Source organism: Puma concolor, chromosome C1 (genome assembly GCF_028749965.1).
Source record: "Puma concolor isolate L17-30 chromosome C1, mPumCon1.1.hap2, whole genome shotgun sequence".
NCBI classification, from domain to species: Eukaryota; Metazoa; Chordata; class Mammalia; order Carnivora; family Felidae; genus Puma; species Puma concolor.
In genome coordinates, this window is record NC_141674.1 from 5,468,526 (window position 1) to 5,488,107 (window position 19,582).

The window sequence follows — 19,582 nt, forward strand, 5'->3', positions numbered from 1 at the left end:
AGTAGAATCCCAAGCAGGCTCTGTGCTGTCAGCATAGAGCCCGACGTGGGTTTCCATCTCACGAACCTCGAGATCATGACCTGAGCCCAAACCAAGAGTCGGACACTTAACCGACTGAGCCACCCAGGCTCCTTCCACTTAACTTCTGATAAACCGAATTGTGTGCTGGCGGTGACTAGGTGTCTGGAAACCATCTCGCCGAGGCAACTGTGAAGGTTGGAGGGACATAGGGGCTGTCTGCTAACATTCTGGGGGTTGTCCTATGGATACGGGCTAGGTCCATGAAGCTCTGGGGAGACTTCTGGAGTGGGAACCCCACCCTCCCTCTGGCCAGCTGTGGGACCTTGGCCAAATTCTTTCTGCTTCTCAGTTCCCTTGTCGGCAGACTGGGGATAATGACAGCACTCACTTGCACGTGGGGATCAAAGGTGTTAGTAAGGTGAGGCATTCAACAAGTGTTAGTTATGATAATGATGGTGGGGGCAATGGGGTTTTAGATGGTGGGGATGATGGTGGGGGCCATGGGTCCAGTCCGTGAAATGTATAGGACGAGAGACTTCAACTCAATGTAAGATGATCCTTTCAATACAGCCTTTAAAAATAGAACCCATCTCCCCAACCTCCCCACCATTTAAGAGTTCAATGAAAATACCAACAAAAACCAACCACAAGACTACCTCTTTTAGGAAGCACCCTGAAAATCTGCCCCACATCTTTTTGGATCTCAGCTTCTTCACATACCTAGCCCTTTCACTCTCCCACCTTGCCTGACTCTGGCCAACTGGAACTGGGTTTTCTTTTCAAGTAGACATCTGAATGTCCACCCTTGTCCCAAGGGCCATGCGGGCAGAGGAGCACCAATACCAGGCCAGAAGCTCTTCTGTCCTCATGATAAAATCTGGGAATATGGCTCCAAACTAGATCACGTTTCATGTGGTAATACCACCTCAAAGAATACATCCCAAGGAGATAATCAGAAAATATGCAAATATGTAGTTGCAACGATGATTCTGGAAGCATTCAAATGATGAGGTGTATTATTGACAGAGAAAGATACAACATATTGTCAAAAGAGTAGATGCTGCTTAAAAAACACATGTATACCTTAAAAAGTTACATGTACACCTGCCCTGTGATCCAGCCATTCTGTTTGTAGGCATTTACTCAAAAGAAAACATATGTCCACAGAAGGACTTGTACACAAATGTTCACAGTAGCTTTATTTGTAATAACCAGAGGCCGGGAAACACCCCAATGTCCGTTAACAGGAGGACAGAGAAATGGCAGTATATTGATACAATGGGGTACTGTCCAGCCACATAGAGGAAGGAACTATTGATAGATGTGGGAAAATGGATGGAGCTCCAAATCTTCGCGCTGAGTGGAAGAAGGCAGGCAAAAAAAAAAAAAAAAAGAATACATATTATATTGTTCTGTTTATATAAATTCTAGAAAATTCAGACTACTCTAAGTGACAGCGAGTAGGTCAGTGGTTGCCCGGGGATGGGGTGGTGGTGGAGGAGGGTGAACTACAGAGGGATTCAGGGAACCCTCTGGAGTGACGGATGATATGTCCGTGGACCAGGTTACGATGGTGGCTCCACGTGCACGTACCCTGCCAGCTCTCTGCCTGGCGAACATTCACTCATCCTTTGCTTCATCTAGGAGACCTTCCCAAAAGCCTTCCTCGAGCCCTTACCTCTCTGTGAAATAGGTGCACATCTGTTCACCTGTCACACTCTGTCGTCATTGTCAGTGTATGAGTTTCCTGTTGTTGCTGTAATAACTACCACAAACTTAGTGGCTTTACACGGACTTACAATCTTAGGGCTCTGGAGGGCAGATGTCTGAAATGGTTCTCACCTGGGCTAACATCAATGTGTCAGTAGGGCTACATTCCTTCTGGAGTCTCTAGGGGAGGATCTGTTCCCTGCCCTTTGCAGTTTCCAAGGGCCACCTGCACTCTGTAGGCCCTGGTCAACTTCCTCCATGTCGATGGGGTTTCCGGGTCTTTTCCTCACTCTGACATTGGCTGTCCCACATCTTTTTTTCACTTATAAAGACCCCACAATTACATCGGGCTACCCCAACCCAAGATAACTCCCCATCTCAAGATCCTTAACTTAGCAAAGTTAACTTGGCAAAGTCTCTTTTGTCATGCAAAGTCACGTGGCCACCAGTTCTGGGGAACAGAATATGGGCATCTTCACGGGCCACTTTTCAGCCCACCGTATTCAGCTTCTCTTGTGAAATCTCAGAGCAGAGACCTTACCTGTCTTCACATTCCTTAGGTCCCAACACCATGAGTTGAGCACATTTTTTCAGGGCTGAACAAATTGATAAACGCATGAGATTTGAATGCCGATACTGTGGCCACTTAATTACTCTTCCTCTCCTTTGACTACTTTGTCAGGGTTTTGCAATCCTTGAAGACAGAGCACTGGCTCATAGCAGAAACCAAAAAGTGAGAGCTGGGAGTTAAACACTTCCAGAAATACCATTTTTGCAAGCACAGGTGGTAGGTGACATAGCGGGGACCCCAAGAGCATCACCGAGTGTGAACACAAACGTCTCGTGAGGGGTCTGAGGCCATGAGCTGCTTGGAACGAAAGAAAAAAACCCCACAATTATTCACCCCCATGCTGCAGTTGGGAAATTAGTATTTCTTGTCTGAAGCCCATAGGAGTGAGTCAGAGGCAGGGGTAGAGAGAAAACTTGGGTACAGCCACTGAGACACATCGTGGACTCTTTCCTCCACGGACTGTTGCTTGGTCACTCCGTGGCCACCGTAACAAATGGAGGTCTTTGAACCCTCTACATTGACTGGTCGTGCTGGGGGTGCACCTCTTCTCAGATTTCTCAGGGCAAAGGCTGGGGGAGGAGGACAGGGCGTCCTGCCAGGGCGGTAGGGGACAGGCAGCACGCAGTTCAAAGGCACAGGTGCCTCTGAAACCATCAACAAAGGAAAGACTAGGGGAGTGCCTGGGTGGCTCGTCAGTTAAGCGTCTGACTTCAGCTCAGGTCATGATCTCACGGTTGGTGGGTTCGAGCCCCACGTTGGGCTCTGTGCTGACGGCTCGGAGCCTGGAGCCTGCTTCGGATTCTGTGTCTCTTCCCGTGCCCCTCCCCTGCCTGTGCCCTGTCTCTTTCTCTCTCAAAAATTAATTAATTTTTAAAAAGTTTTTTTAAAAAAGGAAAGACTGGAGCATGCAGAGATTCCTCGGGACCACAGGAACATTCTCCAAGAGTGGATTTGAATTGCGTAGCTCGTATCCCTTTATTTTCACCCTTTGGGAATGTTGAAATTATGTGTTTGGTTCATGAATATTGAACCCAGCTCTCACTGTGCCCTGAACCGCTTACAACCATTAACTCATGCATCCTCGTGATGGCCCCTGAGCCCCTCTAGGTGAGGCCATGGCCACAGTGAGGTGAAGGGACAGGCCTGGTTCTCCCAGGAAGGACAGAGCCGTCGGGCTTCAGAAACTTGTTCTTGACCAGCTGCTCTGCTGGACCCTGAAATGCCAATTCCAGGAACGGTGACGACCAGACCCATGGGAAACAACTCATTCAGAGACTACCACTGAGTGCCAACGTGGAAAATTGGGTGTTTGGTGCCATTTTGCTGAATCTTACTGTGCGAGTCCAGAGATGAATGTCCAGGAACCATGTAGCTGATTTTGCTCTGTTGAGATGTTCAGTGGACAGAGCCCCCCGTTGTTTCCTTCCCGGGCGGCCCATGGTACCTGCAAAGCCCTACCTACCTGTGAGGCGAGAATGTCCGTGGGAGAACCCCCAAATCAGGGAGCTGGGCGTGGGAGCAGGATGCTGACCCCGTGGGAGAAGTGGCCATCGAAGCAATAGAATCGGCCATAATACAGGTGAGGTCCTATTTCACTGGACACTAGCAGCTTGTCTAAGTTCTTCTGTTCTTACAAACTTGATTTTATCAGAAAGTGGGGCTGTGGCTGAGATTTATGAATCTTTACTTTCTGTTTAAACTTCTTCATGGCAGTGTGCTGTTGTACAAGATCTGACCTGCAGCAAATTAATTTTTAAAAAGCTAACATTTGGGACACCTGGATAGCTCAGTCGATTAAGTGTCCAACTCTGGCTCAGGTCATGATCTCATGGTTTGTGAGTTCGAGCCTCGCATCGGGCTCTGTGCTGACAGCTCGGAGCCTGGAGCTTGGAGCCTGCTTCAGATTCTGTGTCTCCTTCTCTCTCTGCCCCTCCCCGACTTGTGCTCTGTCTCTACCAAAAATAAATAAATGTAAAAAAAAAAATTAAATAAAAAAAGCTAACATTTGCAATTGAAAAATTTCTGTGGCTAAGGTGCCTGAGTGGCTCAGTTAAGCGTCCAACTCTGGATTTCGGCTCAGGTCGTGATCTCACAGTTCGTGAGATCGAGCCCCGCATCAGGCTCTGAGCTGACAGTGTGGATCCTGCTTGGAATTCTCTGCCTCCCTCTCTCTCTTTCCCTCCAGAGTGCTCTCTCTCTCCTTCTCTCTCTCTCTCAAAAAATAAATCAACTTAAAAAAAATTCTGTGGGCATTGCAGAACAAATAGGTTTCAAAGCAAAAAGGGAAGATGTGACTTACAGATTAACAATTATCCTTGTTCAGACAACCTTTCCAAAACCTTTTAATAATTCTGAAATTGTTTAGAAAGATATTCAAATGTCTGGGGAGCTGAAAGAAACAAAAATGCAGGAAAGAAACGTTTTCAAGTTCCACCTTCAACAACAAATGTATGAAGAAACCTCAATCACTTTCTCCAAACCTTAATCACATCTACAAAATATATCCTCACTTTTATTCCTTCCTCATTCCAAAAAGGGTGTATGTTTGAATGCAAATTTTCTTCTCTTGGTGACTAATGTCCCACTCTGCCGCATTCTTTAGGGTAGGGTAAGTAATGAAGCTCACTGACCCTTCTGTAGGTTTACTTTTCTGGAACGTACCAGCAACTAGTCCTGGGACACCTGCTGTGTGCCCAGGTGCTGTGCTGGGTGCAGGGCTCTCTCAGCCATGAGCAGGACGGCCGTTCAGAGGGCTTGGAGGTGCAGAAGGAATCCAGCCAGTCTAGATGAGAAGTACATGGACCGGCATCAGGGGACCCTTCCGGAGGGGCGTTAGGCTTTACAAAACCAGAGAAAGAGACTGATAGTCGTGAGGTTTAAGGAGATCCTTCCGTGAAAAGAAAAGAAAGAGAAGGGAAGGAAGACGTGGATCATGCTTGTTTGATCACTAGCTGACTCAGGAGAGAATGGAATGAAAGAGAAACTTTCTCTTGAAAATGAGTAACACGGCCCCAATGCCCAGAAGAGCTGAGCTGATGCGTGTTGTAGCTGGAAGCCACCTGGCTAGGGGCACCCTCCTTCTTGGTCCTGAGACACACCTGGAAGAGCGCGGACAGTGATCCAGACACCTGCTCCCGGACTCTCAGGGGTCAAGCCCTCCAGGGCCAACCTTCTCTTGCTCTTGGCAGCACAAGGTAAGAAAGACGACCCTCCCCCTTGGCTTCTCTATCATGATTTGCTCCTCGCCCTGTGCCTTCCAGCCCCAGGAAGTTGTCTGGGACAATGACCTCGTTGCCCTTGAATCCATGGCACACGCAGGTTGCAATCCAGCGGTGGAATTTACAGTAACAGGTCTAGACGCTCCTATGAGGTCTTTGCCGCATTCACTGGGGGTGGTGGAGGGGAAATCACAGAGAACGGAAAGTCAATAGGGGCGCCTGGGTGGCTCAGTCGATTAAGTGTCTGACTTTGGCTCAGGTCGTCATCTCACAGTTCATGAGTTTGAGCCCCGCATCAGGCTTCCAGAGCCTGCTTTGGATTCTCTCTCTCCCTCTCTCTCTCTGCCCTTCCCCCACTTGCATTCTCTCTCTCTCTCCCTCTCTCTCTCAATAAGTAAGCATTAAAAAAAAAGAGAGAGAAACAAAGTCAATAGAATATGTGGAAAGTTTACAGGAAGAAGTTTTTCAGATCACTGAGAAATAGAAGGAAAGAAAATATGCCACTCTTCAGACCTGGAAATTGTTTTTAATCTTTTATTGATTTTTTTTTTTGCCTCCTCTTTGTTTTATATCATTATAAGTGGCCAGATATTTAACCTCTGTTTTCATCATCAGCTTTGTGCAGAAAGAAAATGCACCATTCAGGGCATCAGTTAAAACTGGCCCTACCTCGGATGCCTGAAGCAGCTGTTCTCTTCTTAAGGCCATCCCCTTTGCCCCCAGTGACAGTGCCTTGGAGCTGGGTGTTCCGTGCAGGAAATTCACAGGATGGACACCGGTGGCTGAGGGAAGGTGAGGAAAAGCACGGTGCTGTTTTAGAATCAATTATTAATTTAAAGGTAACTATCATTTGAAAAATAGTCTTTCATCATCAGAGCCAAACAAAGGCCGCATTGCTCAGTCTTCATTTCTTAATCAAGAATTGTTAAGAGTTCATTGAAGAATTTCATGTTATAACTGGAATAAAGGAGGCAAACCTACATCATGGAGGCGCTCTCCACTTTTCGAATCAGTGTTTGATATGCTAAATTTCAGAAGCAACATTGCTGTTGTTTTTTAAGTCAGCACTTGAGTTAAATAAGCGTCTGTGTTTCTGTCATCCAGACAAGAGAGTGGGTGTGGGGGAGCAAATGCCACTTCCCCTATTTCAGTTCATTATGGAAACGTTTTCCAAGGGAAGTATCACAAATGCGCTGAATTGAATTTTTTTCTAGGCTTTATGTGGACTTAGAGTGTTAAAGCCCAAAACCTGTGTTTTCACCTCATCTGTAATTAGATACTTGAGTTTTGGAAATTTTTTTTTTTGAGCAGGGAGGGAGAGGGGGGTTGGGGGGAGAGAGAGAATCCCAAGCAGGCTCCATGCTCAGCAGAACCCAACTTGGAGCTCAATCCCATGACCCTGGGATCACGACCTGAGCCAACATCAAGAGTCGGACATTCAACCAATGAGCCACCCAGGGGGCCTTGATACTTGAGTTTTCAAGAGTGACATTGCAGATAAGGGGGGACAGGTTGGTTATCCAGGCAGAAGAAATGGAGTGGAATCCCTACCTCACCCCAAACATTTACAAAAATCACTTCTAGATGGATTTATTAAAACAGAGGGAAAAAGGTCATCAAATTAAGCCCTAAACCCAGATGACTTTACTGTTCACAGTAGTCTCTTATGACATGACCAAGCTCCATCCTGCATAGATTACTTGCTGTGTGGAACCTGGGTGGGAGGCAGGTTGCTGGGAGGCAGCTGCAATGGTCCAGGCAAAAAGTGCTGAAGGCATGAATTAGGATAGTGGCAGTGGCAGCTGGGATCAAAAGGTGGGACTGGATTCTGGAAATATACACTGAGATGTATGGGTTAGTTAAATGCAGATGGTGAAAAAGACAATCTAAGGATACTAATCTGTTTTCTGCCGTGGGAGAGGAAATGAGAAGGACTGGTTTATGGAGGAAGGTGATATTAACTAAAAAAGCTGCCATTCATCGCGGTGTTCTATGGATCAGGTACTGTGCCGCATGATATATACAATCTGAGTGAATATATAAACTCACTAAAGCCTCAGGAAATGTGGGTAAGGCAGATGTTCTCGTCTTCATTTTATAAATGAGGAAACAGACCTGGAGAGGTTAATCCAGTGCCGTCAAACCCCAAGCAAGGAGTGTCGATCATTTTGGAATATCTCGAGTTTGAGATGTCTGTGAGAATCCATGCGGACTCGTCCAGCAGATAATTGAGCGCATGAGGCTGAGCCCTGGGTTAGGTCGGGGAAAGGATTCCAGGCAGAAGGAAGAGCAAATTCAAATGCCCTAAAGCAGGAAAGAGTTTCTTATTTCCTGTCCATGAGCAAATATTTTCTTTCTTGTGGTGAGTCATGCATAGTCATCGGACTACTGGGTTACTAGGGAACAGCATCCCTAATTAGGTACCTTTTACTTCATTCTCTTTAACTTGGAGGCATGTTATTCTTTGAGGGTAACAGACTCTGGCAACTAGCTCCATGATCTCAGACAAGTTGCCGAACTTCTTAGGCCATCCTTCTTCCCATCCACGGAAGGAGAGGCTGAAATTTTACATCCTCTTGGTCCCTTTCCCGCCCAGCTCTTTTCTCTCTCTGATCCCTGGCCAGCCGCCTGCACCGAGTGGTGTTTACTGCCCTCTTGTGGCAGAGGGGTCTTGTTCTTCGCAGTGTATTGTATGACGTAAAGACTTCTAATGAAACCTAAAAGATCGAATTTTGCAAGAGTAAAGGCCTGCACATATGTGTTATTGTGTTTACATTTGATTATCAGGTTTGCTAAGAGCAATGGGAGAGGAGGGATGAAGGAGGAAGAGAAAGAGGAAGGAAGAGAGGAAGGGAGGGGAAGAGAGAAGGGAGGGAGAGAAGGGACAGAGGGAGGAAAGGAAGGAGGAAGGAGGGGAGGAGAGAAGAAAGGGAAGGAGGAAGGAAGGAAAGGGAGGAAGACAAAGGAAAAAGGAATAAAGAAGCTACCAGCTTTTAGATTCTGAGCCAGGCCTCCAAATAGTTACCTTGTTTCTCCTTGACTAGTAGTAGCTCAAATTTGGGATTTGACAAGTGAGCTTCATGTGTGTAACTACCCATTTGATGTACTTTTCATAACGAAGATTAGGTGAAAGATTTTTTTTTCCCCACAACTGCCGAAGTTAGAATTCTAGAGTTTTGAGATTTCTAAAATTCAGATCATAGAATAAGTTTTTTTTCTGGATTATATTTGAATCTATTTATTATTGACTTTAGGATATTTTAGTTTGTATTTTACACATGGTATTTAAGGAACGTGACAAATAAATAAATATGGTAGCCAGTGTTAGCTTTTTGGGATGAAGCTGAAACAGTGATTGAAAGTTGACGAAAGGAAGCAGACCTCTGACCGTTCTCGGTGTCAAGAAATCAGGTTGCACAAGAGAAAAGCTCATGTGGCACACGCTTCTAGAAAAGGAGAGAGCCCGCAGGTGGCAGGGAGCAGCCGAATTTGGAGCCAGTTCAGCCCTGTCCACGTGGTGGCCTCAGAGTCAGACCTTGGGCAGGGAAGCGAAGCAGTCATCTGAAATCAACTTCTACAAATCATGCTGGGAACGTTGTGTTTGAGATATCTGTAAAATCTGGAAGAGTTTTTTTTTCACTTTTTAATTAAGTTTTCATTTTAATTCCAGTATAGTTAGAGTGTTACATTAGCTTCACGTGCGCAGTATAGGGACTCACCAATTCTATGCATCACCTGGTGCTCCTCACAAGTGCCCGCCTTAATCCCCATCCCCATTTCCCCACCCCCGCCCTCCTCCCCTCTGGTGACCATCAGTGTGTTCTCCGAACTAAGAGTCTGCTCAGGGGCGCCTGGGTGGCTCAGTCGGTTGAGCCTCTGACTTCAGCTCAGATCATGATCCCACAGTTCATGAGTTCAAGCCCTGTGTCAGGCTCGAACTGACAGCTTAGAGCCTGGAACCTGCTTTGAATTCTATGTCTGCCCCTCCCCTGCTGATGTTCTCTCTCTCTCAAAAATAAATAAGCTTAAAAAAAAATTAAAAAGAGTCTGTTTCTTGGCTTACCTCTCTAACTCTTACTTATTTTTGAGACAGAGAGAGAGAGTGTGTGATCAGGGGAGAGGCAGAGAGAGAGGGAGACACAGAATCCAAAGCAGGCTCCAAGCTGTCAGCACAGAGCCTGATGCAGGGCTCGAACTCACAGACTGAGAGATCATGACCTGGACCAAAGTCGGACACTTAACCGACTGAGCCACCCAGGCACCCCAGTCTCCCTCTCCCCTCTCTCTTCCCCCTCCTTCCTTTCCCTCTCCCCTCCCCCTCCCTCTCCCTCTCTTTTTAATCCTTGCTTGTTTTGTTTCTTCAATTCCACGTGAGTGAAACCACGTGGTATTTGTCTTTCTCTGACTGACTGACTTCATTTACATCATACTCTCTAGCTCCATCCGTGTTGTTGCAATAGCAAGATTTCGTTCCTTTGGATGGCTAATATTCCATTGTGTGTGTGTGTGTGTGTGTGCACGCACGTGCGTGCTTATCACATCTTCTTTATCCATTCATCAATGGACACTTGGGGTTCTTCCCCGATTTGGCTATTAGAAATAATGCTGCTCTAAACATGGGTCCATATATCCCTTTGAATTAGTGTTTTTGTATTCTTTGGGTAACTACCCAGTAGTGCAATTACTGGGTTGTAAAGTAGTTCTATTTTTACTTTTTGAGGAACCTCTATACTGTTTAAATCTGGAAGGTTTTTAAACTGCCTGTGTACCCTCTAACTGGCCATACATGGAGTATATGAGGCAAATCGAAAATCCCAGGTCAGTGAGCTTTGCTCCTTCCTTCACTGCACGAAAGGATCCTTGGAGAATGTTATATAATAAGAGTGCAACCGCAAAAATAAATCTGTTTAAAATCTTAATCAGATTATAATTGGCCTCCGATTTCCTGCTGGAAATTGTCAGGAATCACCAAAAGTTTAATCAGGCAGATAAATCTCTTTTTCCCTTGCAGTGTTCCTTAAGATGAAATGTCAGGTCTTCCCCTGCCTCTGTTTTAAAGGAGACAGGCAATATATTTAGGAAGCATTTATTAAGCACATACTATATACTACATAGGAATTGAGGATTCAGAGAATGAGTAAGCCACACTTCCTCTCTCAAGGGTTTTACAGCCAGGCAGGAAGACAGACGGATGGATGGATGGATGGATGGACACGGGGCCAATATGCATACAGCGGGAGGCCCAGGGAAGGAGGGGTCTATGGAGGGAGGTCGGACTCACAGAAGGAGGCTGCTTTGGCAGATGTTTAAGGAAGAGCAGGATTTTGTCAGGCAGATAGGGTGTTTTAAGCAGAGGGTAAAAGCCTGTGGTCGAATCCAGAGTCATGAAACAGCTGGTGTGTGCGGAGAACTGGCAATTCAATGCAAGACTGGCTTGGTGCTGGCTGGGATGGTGACCTGGGAGTTTTGAACTTCACCCTGGGGACACTGGGCATCCCTTGATCAAGGGTGGGCAGCACAATGATGGGGTTACATCTGTGCAGTTGGAGACATGCCTGAGGTTGTAAATCGGCTTGATGGTGAGGGTGAGGGACAGGACCCAGGTCCTTGCATAGGAGTGTTCGCCTTAAGGCCTCCTCAAGCAAGAGGGCAGGGATGCTGGAGGAGGGGCAGGGTCTAGGGATTACATAGTGAATTCAGCTTTGAAATCTTAGTGAACACGAAACCTCTTCCATGTGGATTAGAGGTTCTGTCTCCTCCATCTGTCCAGCCAGCCTTCTATCGGCGTGTCTGTATCTATGTACTTATCTATCTACTTTTCAGTCTTCACTTTTATCTGATGGTTTCCTCCTTTGATGATCTTTGTCTGAATTAATTACTTCATTAAGGGCTGCAAAACGGTGTCATTGCTGTTGCTTTCTGGTATCATAATTTCCCTCCCCGATCGGGGGTATTTGGTTGCCCTGAAAGATGATGTATATGGGACAGGCAGGATAAATGTTTAATTCCCTTTCTTTGATTGGGACGGGAAATTTCTTAATTTTTTTAAGTTTGTCCATTTATTTTTGAGAGAAAGAGAGAGGGAGAGAGAATCCGAAGCAGGCGCCACACCACCAGCACAGAGCCTGAGGTGGAGCTCTAACCACGAACCATGAGATCGTAACCTGAGCCAAAATCAAGAGTCAGGCACTTAATCGACTGAGCCACCCAGGCACCCCAGGACTAGAAAATTTTATTTCGACACTTAGATAGATTATCTTAGATAAAATCAGAAAAGATGAAAGGATAATTTTTCTTCTGTCATTAACACTGATAGGAAGATGCCCTGATCCACATCCCAGCATCCTATGTGGATCATCTTCAACAGACCCTTCCTCTCTTACAAAGCCACGTGAGCAAATGGTGGGTTTATCATTTTTTAAATGTAAAAAAAAGTATTTCTTAATTGTCTATAAAAGTTATTTGTCTAATAAAAAAAAATAAAAGTTGGGGCACCTGGGTGTTTCAGTCAGTTGACCGTCTGACTCTTGATTTCAGTTCAGGTCATGATCCCAGGATCATAGGATAGCCACATGTCAGGCTCTGTGATGACAGCAAGGAGCCTGCTTGGGATTTTCTCTCTCTCCCCCTGTCTCTCTGCCCCTCCCCTGCTTGTTCACTCTCCCTCTCTCTTTCAAAATAAATAAACATTTTTGGGGCGTCTGGGTGGCTCAGTCAGTTGAGCATCCAACTTTGGCTCAGGTCATGATATTATGGTTTGTGAGTTCAAGCCCCACATTGGGCTCCCCGCTGTCAACATGGAGCCCACTTCAGATCCTCTGTCCCCCCCACTCTGTCTCCGCCCCTCCCCCACTTATGCACTCTCAAAAATAATAAACATTAAAAAAAAACAAAATAAATAAACATTTTTTTAATTTACCATTTTAACCATTTTTAAGTGTACAGGTTATGTACACAAAGCACAGTCATACTGTGCCACCACCACCATCAGTCCCCATCAGTTTTTTCATCCTGCAAAACTGAAACTCTGTCCTTATGAAATGCTAACATCCCAGTTCCCAGAGAAGGCTGCTTTGTTGTTTTGTAAGGTGCTGCTGCAACTTATCGTCACCCTGTGTTTTTGTTAACCTGGCTTCAGAAGGATTGAATAAGGTATTAAAACGGCCTTTATAACAAGTGCACAATTAATGCATAAAATATGAACATGGAGTCCTTTTGCCACTCTCTTGCCTGTATCTTCAATTTCCTTGTCCCTCTGACCTTCTGTCAGTCTGGGGGCAGTCTGTCCTGCCTCTCCTGACCCTACACAGCCCCCAGCGTATCTGGACCTGCATCCCTGCAGAGCGAAGGCTCACCTGGGTTCTAGCAGCAATCCAAGCCTCCAATAAGGCAGATCTCATTCTTCCATCCATCAGTCTCCCCTGCACCCCCCATGCCCATAACGGACCCCGGAGAACCTTCTAGCAGGCACCCCTCCTGTTCCCCTCCATCAAAACCGGGGGCCTACCACCATCTTCACTCATCTGGCCCCATCCTCCTATAAAACTGGGGTCTTCTGTCATCACTGTTCCCTGTGTTCTGGGCCATCCTCTGGGTCACCAGGCACCAGCTGCCATGACTTGAACATCTGTATATCACGTTGAGTCTCCTCAACTAAAAGAGAACACAATTTAGAGGGGGGGAAAGATGGCATCAGAGTAGCAGGACCCTAGGTTTGCCTCATCCCAGGAACACAACTAGATAACTATAAAATCTTCCTAAATAGCCCAGAAATTGACCTGAAGACTGGCAGAACAAACTCCACAATTAAAGGGAGAGAAGAGGCCACATCGAAGAAGGTACGAAGTGTGGAGATGTGGCTTGGGGGACAAACAGATCTCGGGTGCTGCAGGGGGTGGGGGGAGCCATGGTCATGGAGATAGGTAAGAGAGAGGAGCACACAGGGGAACGCACAAGGAGAATGTTCCCCAATGCCACTGGACTGGAAAATGAGAGGGGTTGAATCTCATGAGTTCTTGCAACCCACAGGGCTTGACTGGGATAGAGCCCAGAGGGCATTGCGCTGCTCCTGAAGAGAAAGCAGGCAAAAAAAAAAAAAAAAAAAAAAAAAAAAAAAAAACAGAAAACAAAACAAAAACAAAAACAAAAAACCCCCACAACAACAACAAAAAGGGTCAGAAAGCATGGAAACAGCAATCTGAAAAATGCTTGGGACACACAGTGGGAAAGATTATTTGCTCTTCTCAAAGTGTGTCCCTGAGAGGTAGTGTTCATGAAGACACCTCTCTGGGGAACAAAGGGGCTGTCTGGCACCATTTCCCTCCCCTGCCCCTCAGCATAAACACAGAGCTACCTGCGGGAAGCCCCATAGCACTCACATTGGCTGCCTAACTTGCTTGTACCAGACGCCACCCCCTGTGCTCTGGCAGGACACCCCTTCTAAGTCAGGCCTGCCTCAGTCCCAGCACAGTGGGCCGTGCCCCTGGAAGACCAGCACAAACCCAGGCCCACACCATATCTTCTGACCAGAGAATTCTACAGGGCCTCAGTTCTAGTGGAGGTGGTGTCAGGTCTCATTTTACAAGCAGACCAGAGCACATGTGGTTAACACTCACTACATTCAGGCCAGGGAGCAAACACTGCCACAGCAAGGACAGCCTGAAGAATAGAGCAGCCACGACACAACAGCAGAGTGCACGCAGCACACACCTGAGACACTCCATGAGGCACCAGGTCCTGGACACTACATGATCTCCCCTTCAAAAAACCATTACTTTCAGGAGCAAGAAACATAACTTGCTTTTCTAACACAGAGAAGAAAGCAGAGATTCAGACAAAATGCCAAGACAGAGGAATTCATCCCAAATGAAAGAACAAGATAAAGTTGTGGCCAGAGATCTAAGTGGAACAGATATAAGTAACATGCCTAATGGAGAATTTAAAATAACAATCATAAGGATACTCACGGAGCATGAGAAAAGAAGACATCAGCGAGACACGTACTACAGAGATAAAAGACTTAAAAAAAAAAGAATCAATCAGCAATGAAGAGTGCAATACAAGAGATTGGAAACAGATTGGATGCAATGAACAGCAGGCTGGAAGAAGCAGAGGAATGAATTAGTGACATAGAAGGCGGAATAATGGAAAATAATGGAGCTTAACAAAAGAGAGAAAGAAGAATTATGGATCACGAGAATAGACTTAAGGGAACTTGGTGACTCCATCAAACATAATAACATTTGTTTCATAGGAGTCCCAGAAGAAGAGAGGGAATAGGGGGCAGAAAATTTACTTGAAGAAATAATAGCTGAAAACTGTCCTAATCTGGGGAAGGAAACAGACATCCAGATCCAAGAGGCACAGAGAACTCCTGTCAGAATCACCAAAAGCTAACCCACACCAAGACATATTGTAATTAGACTGGCAATATAGTGATAAAAAGAACACAGGTTAGAACTGCACAGGTCAGGGGCACCTGGGTGGCTCAGTCAATTGAAGGTCTGACTTTGGCTCAGGTCATGATCTTGCAGTTCTTGAATTCGAGCCCTACATTGGGCTCTCTGCTGTCAGTGCGGAGCCTGCTTCTGCGTCTTTGTCTCCCTCTCTCTCTGCACCTCCCCCATTCATACTTGCTCTCTCTCAAAAGTAAATAAAACATAAAAAAAGAACCACCCAGGTCCACTTACAGGCAGATTTTTTTCCCCAATAAATACAATACAGTACTGTACATGTGTTGGTTTCTTATCATTTTCTTAACATTTTCTTTCTTTGCCTTACTTTATTGTACATGTCACATACACAATATGTGTTAATCAACTGTTTCTGTTATTCTTAAGGCTTCTGGACAACAGTAGGCTGTTAGTAGTTAAGTTTGGGGGGGACTCAAAAGTTACAGGCAGATTTTTGCCATGGGGGTGGAGGGATGGGTGCCCCTAATCCCCCCCACATTGTTCAAGAGTCGACGGTACTCCCCACTCCACTAGGTTTGCCAAACTCAGCAAATAAAAAAATACAGGATTCCCAGGTAAATTTGAATTTCAGATAAGCAACAGATAATTTTTAGTAAAAGCATGTCCCAAACCTTGTCTGGGGCACATTTATACTGAGAAATTAATATCATTTATCTGAACTTCAGATTTAAGAGGGCATCCGTGTTTATGTGACGCCTGACCCGCAGGCAACCCCCACGTCTCACACCATCTCCTTTCTTCCACCGTCTGACTCTTGAAAAGTGTGGGTACATTTGCTGTCACTCCCCATGCCTTCCTCCATCCCACGGCTTGACTTTTAGGGTCACCATGCCCCTGAAAGGCCTTCCAGTAAGGTGACTGCTTTGTTGCCAAACCTAAGGTATGTTCTATTGTCACCTCCTGGCCTCTTGGTGACTTTGGCCCTCCTGACTCTGTTTTCATCCGCCGGTTCTGGGCACCCTGCCCTGGTTCTCTGTGAGGCCACTTTTCCCTGTCCCTCTCTCCCACCACCAACGTGGCCCTCTGCGGGGCACCCCCAGGGTCTGCACTGACACTGGACCAGCTCCTTCCTCCCTCATCTCTTGCAGGGCCTCGGCTCTGCCTGTGCATCATTCCCCACAGCTGCCATGGCCGGAAACCAGGCCTCGTGCCCCACCCCGACAGGCACCCCGACTCCTGTAGGAGCCCCCTCATCTGGCTTGGAGATAAAGGACCCACTGGCCACCTAAGGGCTTTGAGTCTTGACTCTCATTAATCCATTTTCCTTACTGTAATCAGGGAGATCTTTCCTAAGTGCGTATCTGCTCAGATCCCTAACCTGGCTCTGCAATCATTATCCACAGTTTAAAATCCAAGCTTCTTGGGGCGCCTGGGTGGCTCAGTCAGTTAAGTGTCTGACTTCAGCTCAGGTCATGATCTCACGGTTTGTGAGTTCGAGCTCCCCACATCAGGCTCTGTGCTGACAGTTCAGACTGGCGCCTGCTTCGGATTCTGTCTCCCTGTCCCTCTGCCCCTCCCCTGCTCACGCTCTGACTTTGTCTTTCAATAATAAATAAACATTAAAAAAAATAAATAAAATCCAAGTTTCTTCACGTAGCCTATGAAATCTGGGTTTCTGGTCCCTGCTGGCCCTATAGCTTCCTTCATCTGCCCTTGGTCCCCAGCCCCGGCCCTCCCTCCCATTTGCCTGGGGTCTTTGCTCCTTCTGGGAAACACAGTGGAAGTAGATGGCTCCTCCTCCTTCTCCGGGAAGCCCTCCCTCCACCCCTTCTCAAGTGGGCTTCCCACTGGCACAGAGTCCCCCCTCCCCCACGACAGCTGTCTCCCTACCAGGCTGGGAGTACTAGGCAGGCAGGGCTCCTTCCAGCTACTTGCACAGTGGTATTCCTGGCACAGAGCAGGTCCTGGTGACATTGCGTCCTTCTCGGGTTGTACTGGTCAGTCCCCTGGACTCAAAGCCCTCAGGCGGGCAGTGGGTCCTTTGTGCCCTCACATGGCCCCAGGTGCAGGGCACTGGAAGGATGCTAGTTCAGCGAACAGGTCGTTTATATTTCAGAGTCAGTCCCTTCGATGGGTTCATCAGAATCAGCCTGTTCACGGGGAGCCTGGGTGGCTCAGTCGGTTAAGCATCCAATGTCGGCTCAGGTCATGAACTTGCAGTATCCGAGTTCGAGCCCTGCGTTGGGCTCTGTGCTGACATCCTGGAACCTGGAGCCTGGATTCTGTGTCTCCCTCTCTCTCTGCCCCTTCCCCACTCACTCGAATTTGTAAAGGACATATTTGACAGGCTTCAATGACAATTAATTCTAAAGACAGCTATCAAAATCAATACTGGTATAAAAAGCAGCATTCGTTTTCATGTGACTAAAGTGTCAGTCGCTGGGAGCAAGAAATCCCAAACTCTAAATCCTTCACATACCTTGGCACTAAAGTCTGCCTGCATGGTTCCCAAAGAACGACATGTTATTTCATTATTAGCCTTTACAATTCAATGTTGCAAGAGTAACGTGAACTTTTTGAAAGATAAGCTTTAAAAGAAAATAAGATACAAGATAAGCGTTTTTCTTAGATATTCTTTTTTTTCTGTGAAAATGGTAACTTTGTGTTTTATTATAGAATCCCTTTTTTAAAAACATCAATAATGACCAATATTCCCACCACTCCACCCCCACCCCGCAGACCGCACATAACGCACCAGAGCTGACGCCCATTCGTACATCCCACCCACAGATGGAAATGTCTGCTCTCCACAGAAGGAAGACACTCACTTTAGCAGTTGTATGCCCTTCATGTCAAAAGTTTCCATCAGAATGACACCTTCCACCAGAGAAAAAAAAATAAAAATTTGTTCAGAAGTAACCTAAGCTTGTTTTTAAGTCTTTAGAAAACCGTTTCCCACTTGTTGCTCCCTAAATATGCTCATCTATTTTTGTAAAAATGTACACTCATTTCTATTAAACTGAACTCTTGGATTCCTAAATTAACTCTTAAAGGGGATCCTATTATTCTGTTTTGATTTCCTTCCTTTGTTAACTGCCACTTAAGGAAAAAATGACTCATTCTCCAAGTTGCCGTGGTTTTCATTTTTAAATTTTACACATTTTACCAAAATCTACTATGTTAAAAGTATCATACAATCTGTGTCATAAACACAGCCTCTGTCAGCGAGGCAAAATAAACGGTGGATTTTCCGTGTTTCTCATCTGGGACAGATGAATTTAGTTGAGTTAGCGAGGGTGACCCATGATGGTAGGCCACTACCAATCCCTTTGAGGATAATGGCCAAGGGAAAATTAAACATCGGGTGTCGGAAGCGGAGAAAGGAAGCCACATCAGAATTTATTCCCAAGCCTTGTTCCTGAAGTGGCCTTTGTTATCCGCAAGATTCAAAGGCAGATAAAGGTATTCCATCTACTTAAATTAAAATAACACATTTTTGATGGGGCCACCTGGGTGGCTCAGTTGGCTAAGCATCCGACTTCAGCTCAGGTCATGATCTCACGGCTCCTTAAGTTTGAGCCCCTTGTCGTGCTCTGTGCTAACAGCTCAGAGCCTGGAGCCTGCTTCAGATTCTGTGTCTCCCTCTCTCTCTGCTCCTCCCCCGTTCACGCTCTCTGTCTCAAAAATAAATAAACATTAAAAAAATTTTAAATAACACATTTTTTTCTGAACGCATATAATTTTGTCATCCACCAAAGTACTTTTAAAAATACATCCTTTAAAGAAGAGAGGAAAACAGGAATACCTATTATGACATTCAATTTCCTTCAGACAGTAATTTTCTTGGAATGTGGCTGAAGTTCAGATCCAAATCAAAGATGATAGAACCTCTGGCTGAGTCATCGGCAATCAAATTATTTTTTCTCCCCCAAGAAAAGTCATTTGGTAAAATGTGACATGCATTCATGATTTAAAATTAAAAACTTAATGTCTGCACAAACCAGGAGCAGAAGGGAACTTAACCTGACTGATTACATTTATCAAAAAATCCCCTGAAAATATCCCCTATAGATAAGATGGAAAAGACTATTACTTTGTACTGTAGGACCAGCACTAAGTCAATCAGAAAAGACATAAAAGACAAAGGACTAGAAAGGAAGAAACTATTATTATAGTAAATAACACAATTATCTGTACAGAAAACCCCCCAGAATCTACATACGTACTACCGGAAGTAAAGGTTTAAGGGGCACCTGGGTGCTTCAGTGGGTTGAGCATCCAACTCTTGATTTCAGCTCAGGTCATGATCTCAGTCGTGAGACTGAGCCCTGTGTCAGGCTCCATGCTCAGAGTGGACTCTCTCTCTCCCCCCCTCTCTGTCTCTCTCTCTCTCTCCCTGCTCCTCTCCTGCTCGAGGTCTGTCTCTCAAAATAAATAAATAAACATTAAAAAAAGAGAAGGTTTAGCAAGGAGGCTGGCTATAAACTAATAGAAACAAATCAATTATATCTTTATACTCCCACAATAAACGCAATCATCCAAAAAGCAAACACAAGGGCCACCTGGCCAGCTCCGTCGGTAAAGCACGCAACTCTTGATCTCCAGGTGGTGAGTTTGAGCCCCGTGTTGGGGCGGAGACTATTTAAAAA